Source organism: Martes martes, assembly GCF_963455335.1.
Source record: "Martes martes genome assembly, chromosome: 9".
NCBI classification, from domain to species: Eukaryota; Metazoa; Chordata; class Mammalia; order Carnivora; family Mustelidae; genus Martes; species Martes martes.
In genome coordinates this window covers 18,305,054-18,328,821 of record NC_137896.1, presented here as the reverse complement: position 1 = coordinate 18,328,821, position 23,768 = coordinate 18,305,054, and positions in this window count along the sequence as shown.

Genomic DNA, 23,768 nt, shown 5'->3' with positions numbered 1-23,768 from the left:
GAGAAAATAATAGGGTCCAATGAGTAGGATACAAAGGAATCAGCTGGGGGAAGGGATCCTAGGCACACAGAAGAGATCTGTGAATTTATCAAGGCAGTAAAAAGCTTGGTGTGCCTGGAGCCAAAAAGTAACCAGAGAGGTTGGAGTGAGTGAAGGAAGGGAAGAGGAGGTTGGGCTAAGGTGGGAGAGAGAGGCAGAGGTCCCATCACGCAAAATCTTATCAAAGTAAAGAGGTTGGATTTTGTGCTAAGGGCAATAGGGAGCCATAAGAAGGATTTGAGCAGGAGAGTGTCAAGAGCTGATGTACTTTCTAAAGAGGTCACTCTGACTTGTATGTTGTAAACGGTTCATTGAGAGACCATTGCAGTGACCAGGGCAAGAGATGGTGTTGGCTTAGCCACAGATGGTAGAAAGAAGTTGATGGCTTTGGCGCATGTTTGGGAGAGAAAGGCAGTAGTATGTGATGTAAGCTCTGAAATCCATCTGGCTCCCTTTTCAAGCTGGGTTAGCACAGAGCCCCGAACACTGTCCTTCATCATATGACACTACCCCCCGCCCTTGCTCCTGTGGTCTTTTGATTGCAGTTGAGACAATCCCATCCAGGAAGAGAGAAGTGGACTGGAAGCCTCTAATACACTCAGCCTGACTCCTAAGAACACAGGGATGGAAGTCACTTGGGTGGCTGGGACCCCTGCCCAACGGGAGCCCCTTGAGTCACCAAGAAGCCCTGGCACCATTCCAGAGTAAGCCTGAATAGCGACTGTCCCATACAAAAGAGAAGATATCCCCCTTTCTACCTATGCCTTGTTGGTAGTAGCACTCAAATGCCAAAAATGGGGGTTGTGGGCTCTTTAGACCTACGGAAGATGCAGGGGAAAAAAATGTATAGGGCAAAAGAAATTGACCCCGTTTGGGTAAGCCTGCTCCTCCTTCTAGATCTTAGAGAGAAAATAAGATGAAGATCTTTATGTCTAGTTTTTACGTTGGGTGTGAGTTCATAGATGTTTGTTTTATCACCATGCATAGCTTGGAAATACTCCATATTTCTCCGTGCGTATCAAATGTTACATCTTTAAGAGGAAAGATAGCTCTTTTCAGGGAAAATGGTGGAACTACTTCCATCTGCTCCATATCCAACAAGCAAATAAGGTAAAAGCTGTAGCAAAATTGTTAGCAGCTTTGAGTTAATGAGCTGAGCGCTAGTAGACAGGTCAGAACAAAGGTTTAGATTCAAATTCCTGGTTCATTTATCCATTCAGGAAATACTGGCTGATGCATGTTCTGTGCTGGGTGCTTGGAGCTGCCCGTGAAGAGCTTCCAGCCCGGGGCGGGGAGGGGAAGCAGAGCAGGAAACCATCACGGGAGGACATGGCGACAAGTGCTGATTAAAGCCAGCTCCAAGCCAGCCAGAAGGGCTTAGGGAAGGCTTCCCAGAGCAGATGACAAAGGCACTGATTCTACAGAATGCACAGCAGCATTTCACGAGGACAGAACAGTGGTGGGCTGGGGCCAGCTGTGTGTTCTCTCCAGCTTCCCTTTAGGCATCATACGGGTAGCTTGGAATCGGCTATGGCGGGCGTAGTTACACCACAGAAATGAGCAAATGCTATTTTTTTTCCCAGCACACAACTGGAGGTGAGCACGGACGGACCCCGGGAGATTATGTGTATAACGGGGGTGGGGGGAGGGGTGGCAGAGAAGGTGAAGATAACGTCAAAGGCCATGGAGGACAGTCCCAGGCCAGGACTTTTGGGGTAACCGGGCAGTCAGGACTGCATCATACCTGAGTTAGAATCCTGGCTTTGCCATTTTCCAACGGATGATCGAGGCACAGGTTCCTCGTCCTCTCAGCCTGAGCTCCGTCATCAGGAATCACGACACAGCCAGGTGTTAGAGAAGAAGTGCTTAGCACAGCGCCTGCCACACAGCGAGTGCTCAACACCAATTACCTATGCGTAGGCTGTAATTTCTCCTAAGTAAGTTCTACACCCAACGCGGGGCTCGAACACAGAACCCCGAGATCAAGAGTCACCTGCTCCACCGACTGAACCAGCCAGGCACCCCTCAGCTGTAATTTTTTACTTAGTGTTTCAACGATAAGAAGCAAATGTTGGCGGTGATTAAGGGAGAATATTCCAGTCCCACCTGCGCGTGAATGGATAGCAGCGGAAGGGCAGCTCCTCTGAAGAGAAGTGGTTTACCAAATGCTCAAAATTTAAATGAAAAAAAAAAATCCTCCAAATTGAAATCATCATGTGAAAAAGCAGAGGACAGCATTCAGTAAGGATGTGTTAACCCCTCGGCACCAACCCATAGTACATTTTTAATAAATTACACTAGTTTTAGTCCTTATTTCGAGAAACTTTCTCCAGATGCCAGATCCACATGAAACATTCAAATGAGGCACGGCCTTTTTTGGGTGTTCTCCTCAATGCCCAGTGTCAGGGGAGTTCTTTCCACGGCTGCTATCAGTAGCATGAAACTTTCTCGACCTTGTATAATGTGTAAGGATTAGGGTGCCTACCCTCTTCCACAGAATCTTGCCCTGGACACAGGCAGTTTCTGCATGTTTATTTACAGATCCTTCGTTAGTCAAAGGTTCAAGGGGAGCCTTCTGCAATCAAGATCTCTCCCTCTCTCTGTCTCTCTGTCTCTGTCTCTCTCTGTCTCTGTCTTTGTCTCTATCGCTTTTGCCTTCACACTTGCTTCTCTTCTCTGGTACTTCTTTCGCCCTGAAAATTCTAGCAAGCTTGGCCTCCCAGAACTGCATACTCTGTCTTGTCCACTCAGTGAGACCGCTGGGCTCCATCTGGACTTTTTCTCTCGCCACTAGACTGGGACTCTCCCCGGCGAGGGAGCAGGAGACATCCTACGGCTCCCCAGGTTTTCTTCCCTTCTCCGAGGGTCGCCCTCCTGCACCCTCTGACATCCCAAGTCGGGACACTTTTCATTTATTTGGATGTTTCATTGTTTAAGGCAAGAGGGTACATCCAGTCAGAGCACGCCTAAAAGCAAAAGTTTCCAGAAGGATGTTTTAAAGCTGCAGAAAACAAGAGAAAGAGGACAAAGAGGAGATGAAGTGCAAATGGCACGTGATAAGTGGTCACTAAACACATTTGTTGGGTTAAAATGAGCCAGCCACTGACTAAAGTCCAGTACATGTTTTTTGGGGAGAAACAGCCCTGCCTAGAGCAGGGCGTGCAGGAAACACGGCCGGCCCACAGACAGCGCCGCGTTTCTGAGCATGCCCTTGCCGATCCGCAGAGATCAGAGGGAAAAGAGGAGTGAACGAGCTGCAAACGCCAAGGAGAAGATGGAGATCCAAGCTGCTCGTCGGCAGGACAAAGGAACGTGGGAACAGGGAGGATCGTGACTTTGGAATAAAGCCCATCAGGGAGGATAGAAACCCACGCTTCTGGCGGAGGCCAACAACCATGACTCCTGACCAACAGGCACGGTGCATGGTGGAGAGAAACTGGTTACGGAGATGACAGCGAGCAGGGAACATTGAGGCCAGGAATCCCACACACGTGGTGTATCGACCGCCTCTTCTCCCTCCTGTAGCCAGGATGGACATTACTTACCAACGACAGAGCCCGGGGCTGCCACGGACCACCTCCCCACAGCGGTATGGGCATCCCCCACCAACGGATGGTGGCCCGCTTCCCAATTAAAACCATCTCTCCTCACCTCCTTCAGGCCCGTATGTGCCATCTTTGTGGCGGTCTTGTTGGCCTGGTGGTGGGAAGAGAGATGTAAATACGAATCTCTAGGTAACTCAGCGTTCGTACCTATATTCTCCAATACTCAATAACCACACTCAGTGTTTATACGTGTTTATGTAAATATTTACTTACACATATATGATAGTTTTATAATTAAAACCTGTTGGAATCAAATGAAGGAGGAGAGAAGGCAATGCCCTTGAAAGCAGAAGGCTGTGTGCTCTAGAAAACAATACCAGGCAGCCTCTGGCATCTGTCTGCCTGGTTTCTTGCTAACATCCAGAAAACCTGTGCTCTCTCTGCTAGATTTCTGGTGAACTCTGATGCCTCTTCACTTCTAATCCCACGCCCAGCTCTATGTCTACAGGGTGACTAAGCCATCCCGGTTTGCCTGGGATTGGGATGTTCAGTGATAAAACCAGGGAAGTCCCAAGCAAACCAGGACAAGTGGTCACCCTACATGTAGGGATGGAACGAAGCTGGCAGTCCTCACCACCCCCGGCCCCTGGAGCATAAGCCAGAGGAAAACTAGGACCCCAGAAGCACAACCACTTAGACCATGGCAAAGGAGAAAAAAATGAACACAAATTTTAAATCTGAGCATCTATTTTGTGATAGTCCCTGGACTGGATGCTTGGGTACAGGGCACAAAGACAAACACAACAGGCCCAGCCCAAAAAGGAGCTCTTTTTTTTTTTTTTAAGATTTTATTTATTTATTTGACGGAGAAAGAGAGATCACAAGTAGGCAGAGAAGCAGGCAGAGAGAGAGGGGAGAAGCAGGCTCCCTGCTGAGCAGGGAGCCTGATGCGGGGCTCGATCCCAGGACCCTGAGATCATGACCCGAGCCAAAGGCAGAAGCTTAACCCACTGAGCCACCCAGGTGCCCCTCAGAAAGGAACTCTGAGCTGGGAGCACAGCAGCGAGGAGGAAGATGGATGGCTTGTAAACAATTATGCTCCCGTGTATAACAGCTCCTGTTTACAGAGAGCGTAATCTTTGGACCGGATATTGTCAATCCTCACGAGAGCCCTCTCCCTAGGAGCTCTTCATGTTCCACCACCCGAGGAAGCTAAGATTCAAGCCGGTTCAATAATTTCCTCGCCCTCTCAGTCCTAGCAAGCGACGCAGCTCATCTGAACCTCAGCTCACCACAAAACTCATTCTGTTGTGGAAATGCAAAGGAAAGAGACTGTTCTCTCCACCTGGCAGGAGACAGATGAGAAAGGCTTCACGGAGGAGGTGACTTTTGCGTTGTATCTTTAAGGTAGACAGTTTACCAGGTGGACAAGAAGGGGGAGAGAGGCATTAACCGAACTCAGTGGAGAATTCCCAATATTCCGAGTCCAAGTAATATCCTAGCATAGCACGTTTCGCCATGGAGACATGTAGGGGAGAGGCGTAATGGGCAGGAAGCGGAGTGGAAGTCCAATTCTGAATGCTGAGATGCTAAGCAGCTTCTAACCGATCCCGAAGGGACAGAAAGTCATTGAGTGTTTTAGGCAGGAGAGACACAGAAATTGGATTCATATTTTAGAAACACACCATGATAGAGACGGAGTGGGGGTAAGTTGATCAGAAGCCTGAAACAATTATCTGAGGAGGAGATGCTGGAGAAATGAACTTGGGCAGGGTCAGTGGGATATATCAGAGCTAACAGATAGGAAGTCAACAGGTCAGGCCATGCGTCAGTGGACTTGGAGAGCTCCTCGTTTAAGGGAATAATTGGGTGGTGGTACTTACTGTCTGCTATGAGATGAACGGAGGAGAAGCAGGTTTGGAGGGAAAGGTGACACTGGTTTGAGCTCGGCTAACCATGAGACATCCAAAGGGAGATGTCCCCTAGGCATGGGAAAGAGGGTAAAAGTTCTGGAAAGAGGATGTAGTGCTAATGGCACCCAGGTTGGACAAGATCCCTGGGACCTTGGGGATGTTTGCATGGTACGTTCCAGTGTCCCACTTTCCATGACATGACCAGCAAGACCCCAAGAACCTGCTCCCTCCACCACAGGTCTCCAACTCTTCCAGAGGACCCGGAAAGAGTGGAGTGCCTTCACAGAAACCCCAGTGTCTTATTAAGAAATTCGAAGCAACCTAGAATCCTAGAGTTCGTGTCTGTGGTACATTCATTTCCTTGCATCCCCACACACGTTTCCAGTAGTCTCTTTGTCTGAAAAAATAAATTAAGGGAAAATAACACAGACTCAGCAATGATCATGTGCTGGGAACCTACCATCCTGGTCGCATCCCATAAGTTAACTCATTCAGTCCTTGCAACAGTCTTGTCCCCATTTTGCAGCAAGAACGTGAAGGCTCAAAGAGGTCACTACGCTTCCCTGGGGCACAAAGCACATCCGTTCCTTGAGTACATTTTGAACTCAAATCTCTCAAGTGCCAAAACCTTGGCCATGACATCACAGCTCCCACAGGCCTACCACAAAAAAACTGATGACGTGTGAGGACCCTTTTACTCTTCCTCAACGAAAGGAGCCAAATATCTGAGAGGCTAGAATGACCGTCAACTGCGTTGTCCTCGGGTGAACAGTTCTTCCTTTGAAATTGCCTTCTTCCCCTGGACAGAAGGGCGTTACCTCCCTTTAACTGAATTACATTTTTAAAAACCTTACTTCCAAATACGGTCACAATCTGAGGTCCTGGGGGCCATGACTTCAACATACAAATTTGGAGGGGGACGCCGTCAGCCCACAACAGAGATATCTTCTGCAGAGCCCCTTCTGCCCCTGTGCTCAGCAATGAGTCATCCTTCTGGTCAGGGCCCTCTCTCAACCCTGCATCTCCCTGTCTGTTTCCACCCTCTCCGCCCTCACCACCCCCACTGAGGCGATCAAGGAAACATCTTGGCCTGTCAAGCCAGGTCACAAGATGGCGGACTGTAGGCTCTTCGTTCACTGGCTTCATGGACCCACCTGTGTGGGTCCATTCCTAGGGCACACCACCCCAAGTAGAAGTACCTCAAACGTCCACACAGAGAGCGAGTCATGGCCCTCTTTGTGGCTGTGTCATCGGGCAGGCAAAGGCATGCTTCGACAGGGCAGAACAGAGATGCCATCACAGAGGCCGCCCAGAAATCCTGAAGTTGGGCCATTAGCTGATGGCTGACTGAAGCGCCCCTCCTGACCAGATGTCCCGGGCCCACAGGTCAGGCCAAAGCTTGCAGGTTGAGCCTCCTGGCCCGATCCACATGGGGTGACCAAGCAATAGGCTTCAGATCTCCTGCCTCCAGACCCAGGCACCCTGAGGGCTGAAGGAAGGAGCGTGTTGGCACACCCTGCGACCCAGCGGCTTTCCGGGGCCCTCCCTCACGCAGTCCTTACGACAACCCCATCTTTAAAAAGCAGCTCAGTGAAGCCAAGTCACAAAGCTTGGAGGCTGATGGAGCGGGATTCAAATCCGAGTCTGTCTGCCTCCGACGTCTGTCCTCTGCTTACTCCGCCTTCCTTGAAGAATCCTCATCCCTGATCTCCAAGGAGTGTGGAAGAGCACAATGGGCCCCAGAAGTCTGGAGCACGAATGTCACTGTCCCCAGGATAAGGACAGATTCCGAAAACTGTAGGCGAGAGATTTTGGTCACTGGGTTTGAGGAAAATTCACTCCGAGGTTTCTCTGTTTTGCAGCAGCTTCTGTCTCACAAGAAGCCGACCCCCGGCCACCCCCGAGACAAGGGAACTCAGGGACGGCCACCGTACTTGGAAGGGAAGGCAGGAGACACTGCGCGAACTAGCAGAGAAGCAAGGAGTCTTCCACTCGCCCCCCACCTCTGCCCTCCTCATCCCAATGTTTCTGCCACGGAGCAGCCTGCGCGCCCTGCGAGATCGGAGCATCTCACTTCTCTGCCTAAATTCTCAGTTAGCCTCACGCTGTTGTTCAGGATAAAAGCCAAACTCCTCACCATGCCCTCCAAGCCTCCTTCCCGTTTCCTAAGACCCAATCCCTGCCTCGTCTCTCTCCGTCTCTGCACCCCTTTCTCTACACACAGGCATCTGAGGGCGGGACTGTGGCTAGCACAGAGAAGGCCCTCTCGAGGCTGGGGGATCCAGCGGAAGAGCGACAAACGGACAAATCCAGAGCAGAGTGTGTGAGCCCCTGGTTTAACCATTCTCCAGGCGGTGACACGGGGCTGGGAGTTCTCCTGCGTCTCAGCCCTTCCCTAGATCCTTGGAGTGGTCCCCACCCCACCCTGCCTGCCCGCAGATGGAGAGAGACAGAGAGAGGCTTCAGGGTCTGCGTGAGGAAAGTGGTGAGCCCAGGACAGAAAGGAAATGGGGGAGGGAGACACAGGGCAGGCGTAGGCCGGGCCCTGGAGTCTCCCATCAACACCCAACTCTCTGAAGTTCACCAAAAGCCGCCTCAACGTGTCACCTGGATAGACTCTTATCTTTCTCTTCAGGTCTCTGGCCCATTTTCTCTGCATCTTGATCCCTCCCCATGCAAAACTGGTCTTATCTGGGAATCAAGGTGGGAGGGCAGGGAGGGGACAGCGGCATCATTTTCTTGGAGGGCAAAGTATGGACTAAGTCCCCACTGGCCGGCCCGCGCGCCGTCCCCATGGCCACCAAAGCAGGGGCTGCAGACCGCATCCCCAGACTGGCGGAGGCAGCGGAGACACGGGCTCTGCCTCCCCGGGAGGAGTGTCTGTTTTCTCCGAAGAGGCTCAGGAGCTTGGCTGCCGCCCCTGCACGTGCAGGCAGCCGGGGAGGGGGGAGAGGACAGACTGAAATCTCACTTGCTCAGAAAGAGCACATTCAGCAACTGTGGCTGCTCCCGGAGACACAGATCCGCTCGGGCTTGATTTCTCTCGGCCTTTGTCGCCGTGCAAAGAGCAAGAGCTATTACGCCCTGTCCGGCAGCCAAGGACTCACCTCGTCTGGCATGGGTGAAATGCTACCCTGGCCTCCAGGGTCGCCAGATGCGTCCTTCCCCCACACTCGCATTGCTGGGACCCTCGCCGCCCTGCCCCAGGACAAACGAGACAGACCTTGTCCTGGCCATCCAGAGTTCCGAGAACTCAGTCCCTTCCAGAAGGTGAGCAAGGTTTGGACCCCATGGGGAAGGCTGAAAGAGGGACCAAGGGGTTCCAGAGACTGAAGCCCTCCTCACCCCTCCCCACCTCCACACATGGCCTGGGCTTTGAGAAGGGCTGAGGGAGCCTTTAAAACTGGCTTCTCTGGGTTCCTTCTTCTCATCCTGGGAGCCCCAGGGAAGTGTGAGCAGCTGCTGAGAAGGAAGGAGTGAGCTGCCTTAAGGTGGGAGGCCCCGTCTCCAAATGAGGGATTCTTGTGCCAGTGTTAGGAAGGCAAGACTCCGGTCAGAGCTGACCCAGAACCTCCTGGACCCAGCCAGGCTTGGCTGGGACCCCGAGGCTTCATGAAAGGGGGTGAGAATGAGGGAGACAGGCAGGAGATGCCGCTGGACACCATCTGTCCACAGCTGGTCCCCTGCCCCCAGGGCTCCATCTCAGCCTGGGGCTGGGCTTCTGCTTCCTGCTGTTGGGCTCCCTGAATAGCGCACCTGTTGTGTCCATCTCCCATATGCCCTGGCCGCTCCACGCTCCCGTCATCTGCCCTCCCGCCTCACCTCAGTGTCCTGCCCCACAGCTCCCAGGGGGCCAAGACAGCCTCCTTTTTGTAACCCCAGGCAAGGATCCACAGGATCCATTTGATTAACCCACTAACAAGTGCCCTGGTAAGTTCTAGATGTTTTTCCTTCACTCGTTCCTTAGACAAACCCTACCGCCACATTTAATTTGTACACAGGGCTGTGTTGGTTGTGGAGGTGGAACCAGGCTGTGCTTGGTTCTGGAGGTGAAAACTGACCAACATCCCCTCTCTGCCCCTCCACAAACTCATAAACTCCTAGAGAAAGGAGATCAGGATTAAAATGATGACAGTGAGATGGTAGCATTCATCATTTTTGAGCACCTACTATGAGCCAGTATATATGAAATATATACTACAACACCAAGAAAAATACAACCCATGGACGCCTGGGTGGCTCAGTGGGTTAATGTCTCTGCCTTCAGCTCAGGTCATGATCCCAGGGTCCTGGGATCGAGCCCCGAATTGGGTTCTCTCCTCAGCAGGGAGCCTGCTTCTCTTCCTCTCTGCCTACTTGTGATCCCTGTCTGTCAAATAAATAAATAAAATCTTTAAAAAAAAAAAAGAAAAGAAAAGAAAGAAAAATACAACCCAGTCCCTAAAAGAGAAAAAGAAGCATCCACACAAAATGTCTCAGTCTGCTGCAAGTTCATCCTGGCTGAGAACCTGTGGCAGGGTCTCCCACCCCCAAGGAGGGCAGGCCAGGAGCACCAGGGACGAATGCCTCTCCCACCCAGACCAAACTTCAGCTAAAGGCCCCAGTTTCCTCCCTTTCCGTGGCAGCGGGGGCCCCTTGGAGCTGTGTTCCCCGGGCTCTCCTAGAGGCTCCCGCAGGGCTGTGTCCCAGTTGCCCAAAGCAACAACCTGCTCATTAAGGCCAGATGTACTGGCTTCCCTTCCCTTACTCACACACCCCTCCCCACCAGCGCTTCCTGGGACCACCTCCCAACGCAAGCCCTCACAGCCAAATCCTGATCTCGGGGGGGTGGCTTTGGGAGGACTCCGGGCCTCAAGCCTCATGCAAAGCCTTCCCTACATCCTGGTCTCCACCCACAACTTCCCACTTGACCTCCTGGAAACCCTCTGCCCACCTCTGCCCAAGCTGGCTGTGGCATCCTTCTCCAGCATGCCAGGGGCCCTGCCTCTCACCATGGCCCCTTATGCTCTGACTCCAACCTTGGGACTCCATCCCCATCCCTCCCCAAGCCACTCCCAGATGCTAGCTCTAAAGAATTCCTTGATTTCCTCCGAGACAAATTTGAGTTCTGTGACGTCTAGGAAGCCAATCCAACCACAGCAGCTGGAGTTGTAATGCAGGTGTGTGTCCATGTGGGCGCATGCCCTGCCTCTCCTCCTTCCCTGCCTGTTACGGGCCAACCAAACCCTTGAACCCTCCTCGCATAAACTGAAGAAAAGCACAAAGCATAGGGTGGGGGACCCAAAAGTACTGAGAAACAGATGATTTCTTTTCCTCTGAAATCTTTTCATGAGTTAGAGAGAAGGATAGATGCAGGAGACGGACAGAAGAGGAAGGAGCCAGCAAGGGCTCAGTTAGAAGCCTGGGAGGGGGAGCGGTGGGGGAGGGAGGGAGGGAGAGAGAGGTGAGGGAGGGAGGAGGGGAGGGGAGGAAGGAGGAGGACAAAAGAGAAGAGAGAAGAGGAGGAGGAGCATAAAGGACAGGAGGAAGAGGAGAAAGTGGGGTGCGCTCAGCCTGAAAGGAGCGGCCATTGGAGAGAAAACAAATTATTCTTACTTTTTTTTCTGTTCTCAGTTTTGTGTCCTGTGAGGCCAACCTTTCTTTGTTTTGGGGTTTTTTTTCAGGCTTCCATAAAAAGATCCCTGTTATTTGTGGATATCAGCAACACCACGGTCACCGGACGTGTTATCTTTATGCAACAGCACATCTTACAAAACCTTAAAGTGAAGGTTCAAATCTCTATTTTAACCCAGAGACAGAGACCACCACCTCCCATTCAGGTCCTTTCTTCAGCCTCTAATGACTTAACTGTCCAGCTGTTGGAAGAGGACAGGGCAGTGGCCGTCCTGGGCTCCCACCCTCCCGGCCCCGCGGTCCCAGCCCTCTCCCTCCTCACCCAAGCCTGACAACCCACCCTAATGCATTGACCGTGGCCTTTGCTGGAGGGGCTAAATATAAAACTTTGCTGTGCTCCTCTTGTCAAAGTTAAAAGCCTTTCATGTCTGTGTTAATGTTTTTTCTGTCTGCTGGCTCCAGTGACAGATGCGGCATCGTGGGCTGAGTAACTGGGAGAGTGAATGGCTGGCAGGGGCCGCGGAGGTAGGGGTAATTTATCTCGGAGAGTTTAAGCAGGACGACATGGCTGGGAATAGGAGGGGGCGAGGCTGTCACCTGATTACTAATTCCAAGATTTCTCCTCGGAGAGGGAGAAGGAGTGAGCGAGGATGAAGGGAACAAAAAGCAAATCAATAAACAGGTTAGCGTCTGCGTCATTATTAACTCCCGGGCTGTCAGCACCCCATTGAAGCGATCGCTCGAGGCGGCCTCGGATTTAATGGTCAGTGCGATAGATTTACTGTAAATGTTATCAGAGGCAGGGGCGGGGGCAGGGGGCTCGAGGAGGCCTTCATTGACAAATCATTGGATTGCGCCAGGATGCACGGAGCCATTTCTGACCATGAATATATAACCCAGAGCTTAGGTCTTGGGTGGCAGTTCCTCTCTCCGATTTCAATCCTGCCACACCCTCCTTTCCCTGAATCCTTCACTTCTGGAATGTTCCAGCAGCCAGGTGTCCCCTAAATCTTTCCAAGGGCCTCTTGATCTGGCCCTTGAAAAACCTGGGAAGGCCAGGCAGCAAGTCTGCACCAGAAGCCTCTGAGATCCAAGGAGAGTCAGAAAACCAGGAAGGAGTGCAGGCCCCAGAAAGGGGGCGAAGGTCTGAGGCTACATTCAGGCAGGTGGAAAACCTCTGAAAGGTCAGTCGTAAAGGAGGCATTCCCTGAGCTCAGGGTCTAAGGGCTGGGATGCCTTCTTTTGCCCTTCCAATCACTCACCAGTCTCTGCTGCCTCTGATCCTCCCAATTCCTGTACTTACTAACAGCAAATTCTTTAGACCCCAAGGCTGATGGGAGAACTTTTGACTGGTCCATTCTTCAGAATGTAGGTTGCTGGCCTACTCTATTGCCAGGAGCCATGGTAGAACAGAAATCCAGGAGCAGGGAGAAACAGTGGCCAGAGAGCACAGTAAGGCAGCCTGCTATTTTCAAGAGCAGGGCTGCTGTGTACAGTCATTTAGGCTGTACACTGCACAAGTCTAGGAGACATTATTCACGTCATAATCTGAGTATAAGGCAATCTCTGGAATTGTACAGCATGCAAACTTCACAGGCACATGAAGCAGTCCTACAAAGAGGCAATGCCAGTACTGACAGTGGAGGGTAACAGCCACCCACAGTTCTGAATACTGAGAGCCTTCCCAACAGATTCCAACTAGAATCAGAAGGGACAAACTAGGCTGCCAGGCAGGGGTTGTCTAAACAATTGGAAGGGTTTTAAAAGACCTTAGGAACTTGGGCCATTGAGAAGAAGAGTGTTTTTGCTGACACTTACAAGAGAAAAAGACTGTGAGAACAGTCACCTCAGGGAATGCAGCCTTCCTGTTAGCCATGCTGACCGTATTCTTTCAAACCAAGCATGGAAACTCAAGGTCTAGCAAAGAACTTTTGCTCTATGGCTGGAGACAAAAAGCTTAGATGCTAAAAAGTTTCCCCTGTCAGGCACGGACACTATTCCTGAGGTCAGAAGCAGAACACTGGGCATCTCACTTGGATTCCCAAAAGTTAACACAGAGAGATGGAATCAAGGGGGGCAAGCTCAAACCCCTGTTTCCCTCCACATCACCACCCCCTACCCCACCCCACCCAGACCTGGAGCAGATACGGCCTGTCTCAGCTTGGGTTCCTCTAAACGGGGTCCCTAAGACCAGGACTTGGAAAGAGGTTATTTGCCAGGGAGGTAAACCAAGAAGCAGGCCGATCAGGTTCCTTTGGTCCTTTACATCAGAGAGAGCTCTCAGGCATGGAGAAAGAGACATGGGGCTTAAGAGACCAAGGAAATTGGCTGCAGCTGCAGGTGGGCTCCAGTGGTCCCGAAGATGTGGGACAGGACCTCAATGGCATCTTCTATAGGATCCTCAGCTGCCACCAGGACTGCCCAACTCCCTGCCCCCATTCCTCTTGTAGAAAAACCAGTGCCTTAGAACACCGCTGCTCTGTTCAGAAGCCCTGGCCGCCATCTCCCATGGAGAGAGCCAGGAGCATCCGGAATTATCACTGATTGTTCCTTGAGGACTTGCCACCAAGCTTATGCCAAGGAAGATCTTCTGTCCAGGACTGTCCCACAGTGGCAGGTTTGGGGATTATTTCCTTGAGGCTAGGACACCTCCCACGCTTCCTGGGGTTACCCTGAAGTTTGGTCTTTATTTTGCTCCAGGACATTCTTGAGGGCTGGCTGAGAGGACGAACATCTAATTGTGTATGCAGAGCTTTACCCCATGGCGCCATTCCCGTTTCACAGCTATCGCAAGAGCTCCGCCACAGAATCCAAGTTTTCCTAAAACATAGAGGTGATTTTTGACAGATCACATCCCAGGAGCTTTCATCCGGGACCTGGGGGCATCCTCAAGCTTCCCCCGGGATGGAAGTCACCCGCAGGGCAGGATGGGTGGTGGCTACCCCCGAGGATGGCTATTGGCCCAGACCTATCCCTCCAGGCCTGGGGGGTTGGGGGATTCCCTCTGTTTGTTGCTCATCTCCCGGTGGCCTCACTTTCCCCACTGAGTACCTCAGCCCTTCCCTCCGTGTAACCAATTCCCTACTTAAATTCTCTAAAGGGATTTTGAACCAGAGTGTTGGAAATTGCTAATGTGATTTTTATTCTTCTGTCTGGTCCCTGACTGATGTGCGGGTCCCGTCTACATTTCCTACCCCTCTCCTTGCTTTAGTTGTTCTCTTTAGAATGATCACTGTCCAACAAACTATACATTTTTCTCTCACTCACGGTCTATCTGCCCGACTAAAACGAGGGCTGGGAGTTCCTCTCTTTGCTCACTGCGACTCTCTAGGGCCCCACACGGTCCCTGGCACACAGAAGGTGCTCAGGAAATAGTGCTCCAATAAATAACGTGCAGAAGTCGCTGGCCACTACATGTGGGACCCAGACGGGAGCCTGCTGCCTCCGTGCAGACCCCGAGCTGCCCAACCCAGAAGCCCCTCCGTCTCCAGCCGGGATCTGAAGCCCGGGCTGCCCACCACTTGCCCCTGACAGGGCCTTGTGTGTTTGCCCGCTGAGGCTGGGCGGACCGGCACAAAGCAGGGGCTTGCCGGGGACACCCATAGCCTTTACATCCTTGCCCTGTGGGAAACACACAGAGAGAGAACAGCAGGACAAGTGAGGCCTGTGAGAGGGGAACTGGGGCCTCTGAGCTGTTTCCACATCTGAGGCGATCAGCGTGCCCGTGGGTACACACACACCTGTGCACTTGCTCACACACACACGGACACACACATCTCTTCACCCACACAGAAACCCATCAGACTCTTCTGTCCCTACTCACCTACATGCCATTCCCTCATTAGCTGAGTTGAGCTGAGCCTCACTCAGCACACTGGGCTTACCCTTGACTGGAAGCCTGGAACCTTCCCGTCCTCATCTCCTCCAAGAGCATGTGCTCTCCAGCCCTTCCCAAAACCCACCTGTCTGCCTAAGGAGGTGACTGTCAGGAGGTAGAGACCCCAGAAATGAGCCTGTCCTCACTCCCAACAGAACAGAAGTTTCCGTGGGGAGGGGTGAAGGACAAGGAGGAAACACCTCTGCGTGTCCTGAGACTGAGTGAGAGCCCCTTGGAGGCAGGAATGAGAACCCCATCCGTCTTTAGATTTCAGGGTTCTGTCCCTGAGGATTAATGTAGACCTTCTGGAAGAGGGAGTGGGGGTGATGGTGTTTGTGAGGAAGTGTTTATGGACTGTGTGTGTGGCGTGTGACATGTGTTCACATGTGCTTATGTGGTGTGTGTGATGTGTGGTGTATGTGTAAAATAGTGTAAGGTGGTGTAGTGGGCATAATATGTGTATTCATATGTGTGCTATGTTCGAGTGTGGTGTGTGTGATTTATGTGTGTGTGTGTGACAAATGTATGGCTTTTATGTCCGCCATGTGCATTTGTGTGGTTTGTGTGTATGTTTGTATGGCATATGTACCTGTGTGTTCATGTGTTTGACTGTGTGGTATGTATGTCCGGTGTGTGTGTGTGTGTGTGTGTGGTTTGTGTACACGTTCTGTGTTGTGTGTGGTGTGTAATACAGCATGTATCTATGTGTCTGCGCGTGGGATGATGTGTGTGTTTGTGGGCTCTGTGTGTGGTATGTGTGGCAAAAGTGTCTGCGTGTCTTGGTATGTCTGGTATGTGTGGCCCGTGTATGTGTGTTTGGTCCACACACAGAACTACACGCTGTGCCCCCGTGCTGAGGACAGAAGCAGGGCTCCAGCACCCCACACTGTCCAGCGGGCGCAGGCCCATCCAAGGCCGTCACTATGGGCAGACACTGTCAGGCAAGTGTTCCCTGGGACACAGACCCCAGTCTGAGGGAAGGGTGGGCCCTACAGAGGGTGGGGGAAGTTAGACAGGGGGCTTGGGAGAAAACAGTCTCTGCAGAGAGACAAGCCCAAGCAGGCCCACGGGGGACCCCAACCCAGAGGCGCTTCTCCAGGCCCTTCCTGGGCTCTGGCCCCACCGCACCTTAGCAACCGCCTCAGGCCCCCGCCTTGCGAGAGCCCCGTGGGAGGCCTGGCCCCGAGGTGGCAAGCAGGCAGGGCAGCCCAGATTCAAACTGGCCCAAAGGCAGGGGAGGGGAGCAGGGGAGAGGGGAAGCCTGCCCACCACCCCCTCTGTTGCCACCTGGGCCCGAGCCTCCTTTGCGGGGGGGGGGTGGTTGGGGGCCCCCTGCAGAGCCTGGAGGGGCAGGGAAGGAGCTGTGGCGAACGGAGGAGCAGGGTGCAAGGTTCTGTCAGACCCGGGTCCTGGCTGGCATCTGGAGACAGGCAGTGGCCTCCCAGGGGACGGTGAGCCGGACAGGAGTGCCAGCAGGGCAGGACAAGGTGACCTCCCCCAGCTGGCACTGGGCTCCTCATGGGCCCGTCACCCCCACCAGCTTCCCAGCCCGAGCAGGGCAGCGGCAGAGCCTGGCTGTCCATGGGGGATGTGCCAAACAATTACTTTCCTTATTGAATATCTGATTAATTATTCAGGAGCCACATCAATTATTCATATCTCATTTAAGCGAGGGGGGAAAAGCCACTGCCCCTTGACAGAAGTTTCTCAGCGCCTCCCAAGGCCCTGGGGACTGAGTCATCAGCGGGAGAGATGGTCACAGCAGGAATGCGGCACAGCCACGCATGGCAGCCACTGTAAGCCTCCTTTGGCACACGTGGCCACTCAGGCACCCACGCACCTGGTCATGCTGTCACACACACACACACACACACACACACACACACACACACAGAGCCCCCACCCGGTGCTAGCCAGGTACGGCGGTACAAACCGTGTGGAGACGGCTGCGTAAATGCTTAGACATCCTTCCAATGCCATGGAAAGGGAGAGAAGTATGTGCTCTCAGAGGAAGAAGCCAGTTCCTCCATCCTTCAGGGCAGGGTCCAGCAAGGAAATGACATTTGAGTTCAGATTTGACAGAGGACAGGGCAGGCTGGTGCAAAGGTGCAGGAGTGTGAAGAGCATGCGGGGCTGGGGACCGTGGGCGACGCAGGAGACAGAGGAGAGGATGGAGACCAGTGAGCAGAGACCGGATGACCCAGAGCCTGGAGTCTGTCCAATGGGGTGCCCAGAAGGACGCCCGCTGGGGGCAAGGGCCCCATTCCAGACACTGGTTCACCCACTCCCCCCATTCTGTCCAAGGGTACCCACCGGCAAGGTATGCGTCCTGGGGTCATCTCAGCTGGGGCCAGGAGCCGTGAGGCTTTTGAAAGTGGCTGAAGCTTTGCCACTTACCTCTCCAAGGTTCCCCAGTGGAAGCAGGGAGTGGGGTGGGGAGGGGCTCCAGAGAACCTGGGACTTTTACTGCGGGGAGTGAGATTTACAGGTACTTTTTGCAGATGGACAAAGGGAGGCCCAGAGAGGGGAGCCAGCAGCAGACTCAGGAGAGGCAGCGCGGGCTGCAGGGGACGGGGCCTGTGGCTGCCTGTCCCACTTCGAACCCGGGGAGTTCAGAAGGCTGGGAGCCGGGGACAGGCACAGGCGGCCTCTCCACTCTGTCTTCTACCTCCTTTGTCTATCCATCACTCACGTGGTCTGAGCATGTGTGTCTTTCTCCTCCCTCTGTCTGTCTGGCTCCACACCGCCCCCATCTCATTCCCTCCCCCCACCACCCCCTCTCTTGCTCTCTCTCTTCCCCTCTTCCTCTCACCCCATTATTCTGTCCCTCCCTCTCTCTCTACCCACCACCCATCTGTGCCTCTCAGTTTCTCGGGTCTTTGTCGCTCTCCCACTCCCAACCTGCTTCTTTTCCCAGACTTGTCTTTCTCCCCACCCCCTCCTTGTCCCTCACCTTCTTCTTTCTCCCCATCCCCAGGTGCATCCACGCCTGGGACCCAGCCCCTCGGCCTGACCAGACCCGGGCGCCCCACACCCCACTAATCAAATCTGTGACCTGATTCAATTACACCCAGCAAAAACCCAGACGTGTAACCTTGTTAATATCACGTTTATTAGAAGGAGGGGAGGAGAAAATTAAGATAGACTTCGTGTTGCTGCTAATTAGAAAAATTGAGACTTTACATCTGCGTAGCGCTAAGCAACATGTGGTGGTAACAGATGTGGGCTCATTACACAGCTGCACGGGGCGGGGGGCGTGCAGAAAACGTGCCCAAGCCAGCCTCACTCCTGAGCGGCAGCCCCCTCCATGGAGCGACCCCCCTGGCAGGATAACACCCTCAGAAGCGAAACGGCCAGGACCTAGAAGAGGAGGCTGTATAGTCCAGCAACTAAGACCCCCAACCGTGAAGTCAGATCAGAATTCAGACCCTCGCTCTATTACGTGTGAGCTGTGTGACCTTGGGCAAGCCCTTAACTTCTCTGTGCCTTGGGTTAGTAATTCACACAGATACCCTCAGTGCCAGCTTCACAGGCCTGTGGGAGGATGAGATGAAATAAGGTGAGTTAAGTGCTGAGCATGGGGTCTGCACATGCTTGGACCTCCCGTGCTGGACAGGGGGACAGCCAAGCATCATAGCTCCCCAGCATGAGGCGTGTCCACCCCTTTGCCTCCACACCCTACCCCTGACAAAGGCCAGTAGGAGCCAAGGCTCAACCCACCAGTCCCTGGGGACTTTGTGGGTCAGAAATGACCCCACTGCAGGGCTCTTTAAGCTTGGGTTTGAGACTTCAAAGGAACGATGTAGGAAGGGGAGGGGGCACTGAAATGTCTACTTAGGGGGCCAATAGAGGGAAGAGGGTGAGGCCAGAGATTGTGGGTGGACAGGATTATCAGGTTTAGCATTAAAAAAAAATAAATCAAAATAAATAAATACCAAGGATACCCAGTTAGATTTGGATTTCAGATGAATAACAAGTCATTAAGCATAAGTATGTTCCATGCAACCTTTGGGATATACTTATGCCAAGCAATGATTCATTGTTTATCTGAAATCCAAATTTGATGGAGCATCCTTGATCTTATTTGGTGACCCTTGATGGAGAGTCAGAACAAGCTGGAACTGGAAGAGGGTCCAGGGCTCCCCTGGTCCCACTAGACCCAGATAATCAGCCACGGAAGGGGTGGGGCAGGGGTGAGGAGAGGCAAGGAAGCTTCCCCTCCCTGTGCCACCCGAGGAGCTGAGTGCAGGTCCACCCCACCCTGCATGCTTCCGTCAGAGCTGAGTGGAAAGGGATTCTGGCCCCAGATCCCTTCAGGTGGTTGGGCCCTGGAAATGGGGGGAGCCCACCTTCTACCAACAGGACAACCCTCAGTCAGAGCCATATGATAGGTGAGACACGAAATCTCATGAAATGTTGCCCTCTTGTCTCCCTCTGCACCCAGTCAGGGCACCCCCTTAGGCCCTGGATCCCCTGATGGGGCACCCTTATAAGCAGCTAGGAGCACAGGCACGACAGGAGCCCTTTGGGGGCTCACCACCCCATATTTGCAGGACTGCACAAAAGGGCTCATAAAAGCAAAGGAAAATCCCTTCAGGGCCTCATGAAAAGTCCACTGCTAAGGGGATTCAGGGCAAAACAAAGGCTGGGCCACCTTCTCCCCAGACAGGGCCCTTGAGGCCTCCCCCGTTCTGGTCCACATGTAGGGTGAGAACCAAAGGGAACCAGGGGTGCAGGGAGATGAAGCAGGGCTGACGAATACACTGGGGATTCTGGATCAGGTGGCGAGGCCCAGAGTGTCTGTGAGGTGGGAGTGGGGACCAGCCTGGGCTAAGGTCTCCCCAGGGGCAGCCGGCCTCGCTCGTCCTCACAACTCCAAAATGGAGAGCCTTCGACCTTCCCAGAGGTGAGCCCTGCACTGGGGCCAGGAGAGGCTGCAGAGGTTCACTTAGTTTGGGTGGTGTCCCCGGAGTTGAGCACAGGGTTTCCCACAGGTGAGCACTCCCTGCCTGCTGGACACTATTCACAACACTTAGCAAATAGCCACTCATTCACCTGCCGTGCGCTGGCCACCCCCATGCACTGCCCCCATCCACTCTTCAACCTTCTCTGACATGCACATCACCCCAGGAAGCTGACCTCTTCCTGCTGTGCCACCCTTGCCCTCCAGTCCTGGGGTGCTTTCTGACAGTGGGAGGCCCCTGGAAGAGGTGCGTGGTCCTGCTGGGGGTGCAGCCACGGCTATAGATCAGGGGAGACAAGGAGGCGTTCCGAGACTCCAGCTCTCGTGGCCTCTGGAGACACCTCTCTCCCCCTTGCCCCTCCAGCCTGGACAGGGAGGAGGGCTCCCTGTTTTCTGCTCTTGTTAGCCCTAGACCTTACCATCCCCTATGTTTCCTTAATCCTGCCCATGCTGTGTAGATTGTCCCTTCCTTCCAGACATCCCTTTGGGGAAGTCTCTGGAGTGTGCCCTTTCTGTCCTTCCAGGATCTTGACGGATCTAAGAGTCCCACGAAGCAGGTTACAATTATCACCCCCATTTCAAAGATAAGAAAACCGAGGCACAAAGAGGTTAGTAACTCCCCCAAGGGCACACCAAGAGGTGACTAGCCCTGGTCACTGCAGGCCCAGTTCCTTCCCCCCATACCTCTTGGGACCCTCCACACGCGGGTCTTGCTCCTGCCTCCCTCCTTGAATCCCTACCTCACACCACATGGCTGGGCTTTCAGATGAGCCTGGTTCAGATTTTATCTGATCATTGAGTAAATGAGTCTTCAGCTTCCGGAACAGGAAGGCGCGGAGGATTCCACTCCCAGAGCCCCATGAAGCGGGTATATTGCAGGCCCAGGTCCCGCACCTCAGAATTAGGATTACAAAACCTATAACCAAGTCCAACTCTATTCACGAAGACAGTTGTGGGGTAAGCCGTGGCCAGGCACGTGGTGGGTTCCATCATCCTTCCAAACCAGTGCACAGGATGGCCTGCAAGAAAGAATTATCCCATCCAAAATGGCAATAGTGCCAAGGGTGACAAACTTAGGTTTCCCCACTCAGACGACCACAGAATCTCAAGGCTTTCAGAGGACATTGGTCCTGCTGCAGATAAAGATACTGAGGATACAAGAAGACCTCAAGTCACTGCCCAGTTAGATGTAGCCTGCATCCAAGTCCAAGTCAGTGTTTTTAGTTCTAAAGTCTAGCACAGCACCTTACACTAGTTCTAAAGTCTAGCACAGCACCTTACACTGACTTACAAGTCAGATGCTTGCTGACTTGACCCAACCTCTCACTGCTCCAAGAGGGTTCTCAGTTGGTCCTCAGCGGCCTTTCCCTGCCAGAATGAGCTGAGATCCGGGACAGTGGGTCCTAAGGACTTCCTTCCCCCCGGAAGACGCGTCCAGAGAGCTTTCCTCTGGAGTTCCTCCCTCCCCACAAAGGCTCTTGTCAAGGACACCTGCCTGTGCACACACTCACACATGCTTTCAGTCACACGCACGCACAATCTACAGCTGAACTGTGACCACAGGGCTGGTAGCTGCCAGATCGTCCATATTCCTGTATTGGTCTCAAAGGGATCCCCCTGGAGAGCCCCACTCTTACTCTGGCAGTGTTCCCGGTGGTCTTCAGAACTGTGCAGAGAGCCTTGCCAAGGGCAAACTTTGATCCTTTGAGGGCAGAAGTGATTTTAGAAGGAGTTCCTGGCCACGTGTATTCAGCTGTGCTCAATGGGAGCACATACCAGACCAGGCCATCCAGAAGGGCTCTCAGAAGGAGCTGTATATGGAGGTGAAGGTTTTGTGAAGCGGTGCTGGAGGTGACTGACGGGGAGCCAGGGCCTTCCCCACGGGTACGCGATCCCATGCTGGAGGCAGGAGAACCAGGAATGGAAGGAGAATTGGGTTGGGCCGTCATGACCTAGAAGGCCAGAGGCAGAGTGACCTAGAGGCCAGCCACGAAACCACACACCCGAGAAGAAGGCAGATCCATGGCTCTCGTCTTCCACCCTTCGATCTCCTGCCAGTGGCTCCCATTGGCAAAACCCAATGGGAACCCTCCAAGCAAGTCCAGGGGTCAGCTTTTTGGGGCCCAGAAAAGGCCAGCAAAATGCGCTAGGGAGAGAAGGAAGGCGAATGGAGAATCACAGGCACACCTGTCCTCTTTGACCAAAAGAGGGTCACTAACCCTAAACTCGGCTTAATTAGCCCTTGCTCTCCCAAGACTCTAAATCCCAGCCACTCATTCCCATAACCGTGCCTGTGCCACAGTCACACCAGACAACACAGAGGGGCCACAGTAAGGGGACATCAGCCAAAGAGCCTTCGTCCTGTCCCACTCATCTCCACCTTCAGGACGAGTAAGGCATAGCTCACCCATGGGCAAAGGATGTCTCCAAGCCACTCCCGCTGATGGTTTTATAACGGGGTCACCTGGACATCTTAAATCGTGCTAATGAACCACAAGCACCCCGCGTGGGGTGCTGGTAGGAGACCACACCATTGCAATGGCCAGAGGGGAGACCTTTTTATTTCTTTTCTCCAGAAACGACTCGATAAATGCTTTTAGCATCTTTTTTGAAATTAAAAAAAAAAAAGGAATGAAATGTAAGAAGCATATTAACATTGCTCCCATTTTCAATTAGCCCAAATGATTGTGTTAAAAGCTATTAATAAAGCACTGTGAGTGGAGGCCACTGGTGGAGGGCTTCAGCAGGGAGCACTTGGTGGCCCATAGCGGAGCCTTGTGCGGCTGCTGAAGACCCCTCCTCGCCTTGCCCCGGAAGCCACAAGGACCCGCCACATTCCTGCCATGCAGGGAGGGGTGGGGCGGTGGCTGGAAACAGGTAAGATCTGAGAGGAAAGGCAAGGTTCTTCACACCCATCACACCTGCTCACACCTGAGAAGAAAGGAGAGCCTGGCTTGGAGTTAAACAGCTAAATGTCTGGTTCTATCGGTTCCTATCAGGAAAAATGGCCACATGCGCCAAGCTCAGGTTATCCTACATGGTCAGGCCAGGGACATCCCAGGTTAGACACGGTTGTTTCCAACTCAGCGGCCTGTTCAAACTCTCCTGTGCCGGCTGCAGCCCATTAGTGGTGGTTGCCTTGGTGTTCTGGGCTGAGATGTGCTGAAAAGGATCCTTTTGTCCCTCACTGGGAAAAGTGGCTCCGTTGATTAGTGACATCTGCTCAGAAATTGGCACAGAGGCTGGTGATAGGTTTGCTGGGAAGCCACCAATCCTGTTGGGAGGGTGGCCACCCCTTGGGTCCACCCGCCAGCTAGAGGCGCCTTCCATTCCCAACCCTGCTCAAGGGAGCCAGACCCCTCATCCCTGGCTCCTCTCACCCCGGGCCTTACTTCTGGGCAGACACTGCCCATGGCAGATCGGGGCCTGGACTTGGCATTTCTGCCCAGTGCCCAGCTGAGCACAAGTACTGGGTTTTGTTGTTCCCAGCCATGCTGGAACTAAGAGGAAGGAGGGGGAAGATGGAATCATTTTTTTCCCCTGCCTGGAAGACTCTCAGTCCAGAATCAGAACTCACCCTTCTGGTCCCCACTGGTGTCACAGTCCTAGTCCCATCTCCCCTGGATTCGTGCAAGGCTCCCCTAGATTTGCCTGCCTCCAGCCTAACCCCACTGAGGGCTACCCTCTCACTGTTCCAGAATATTCCACCAAGCACAGTTCTGACCATGTTTCCCTGCTACTGATGATGCCTCCATGGCTCCCACTGCCTCCCCATCAAGCTCACCTCCCAGCCTCACCCCTGCTCACCAGGTTGTCCA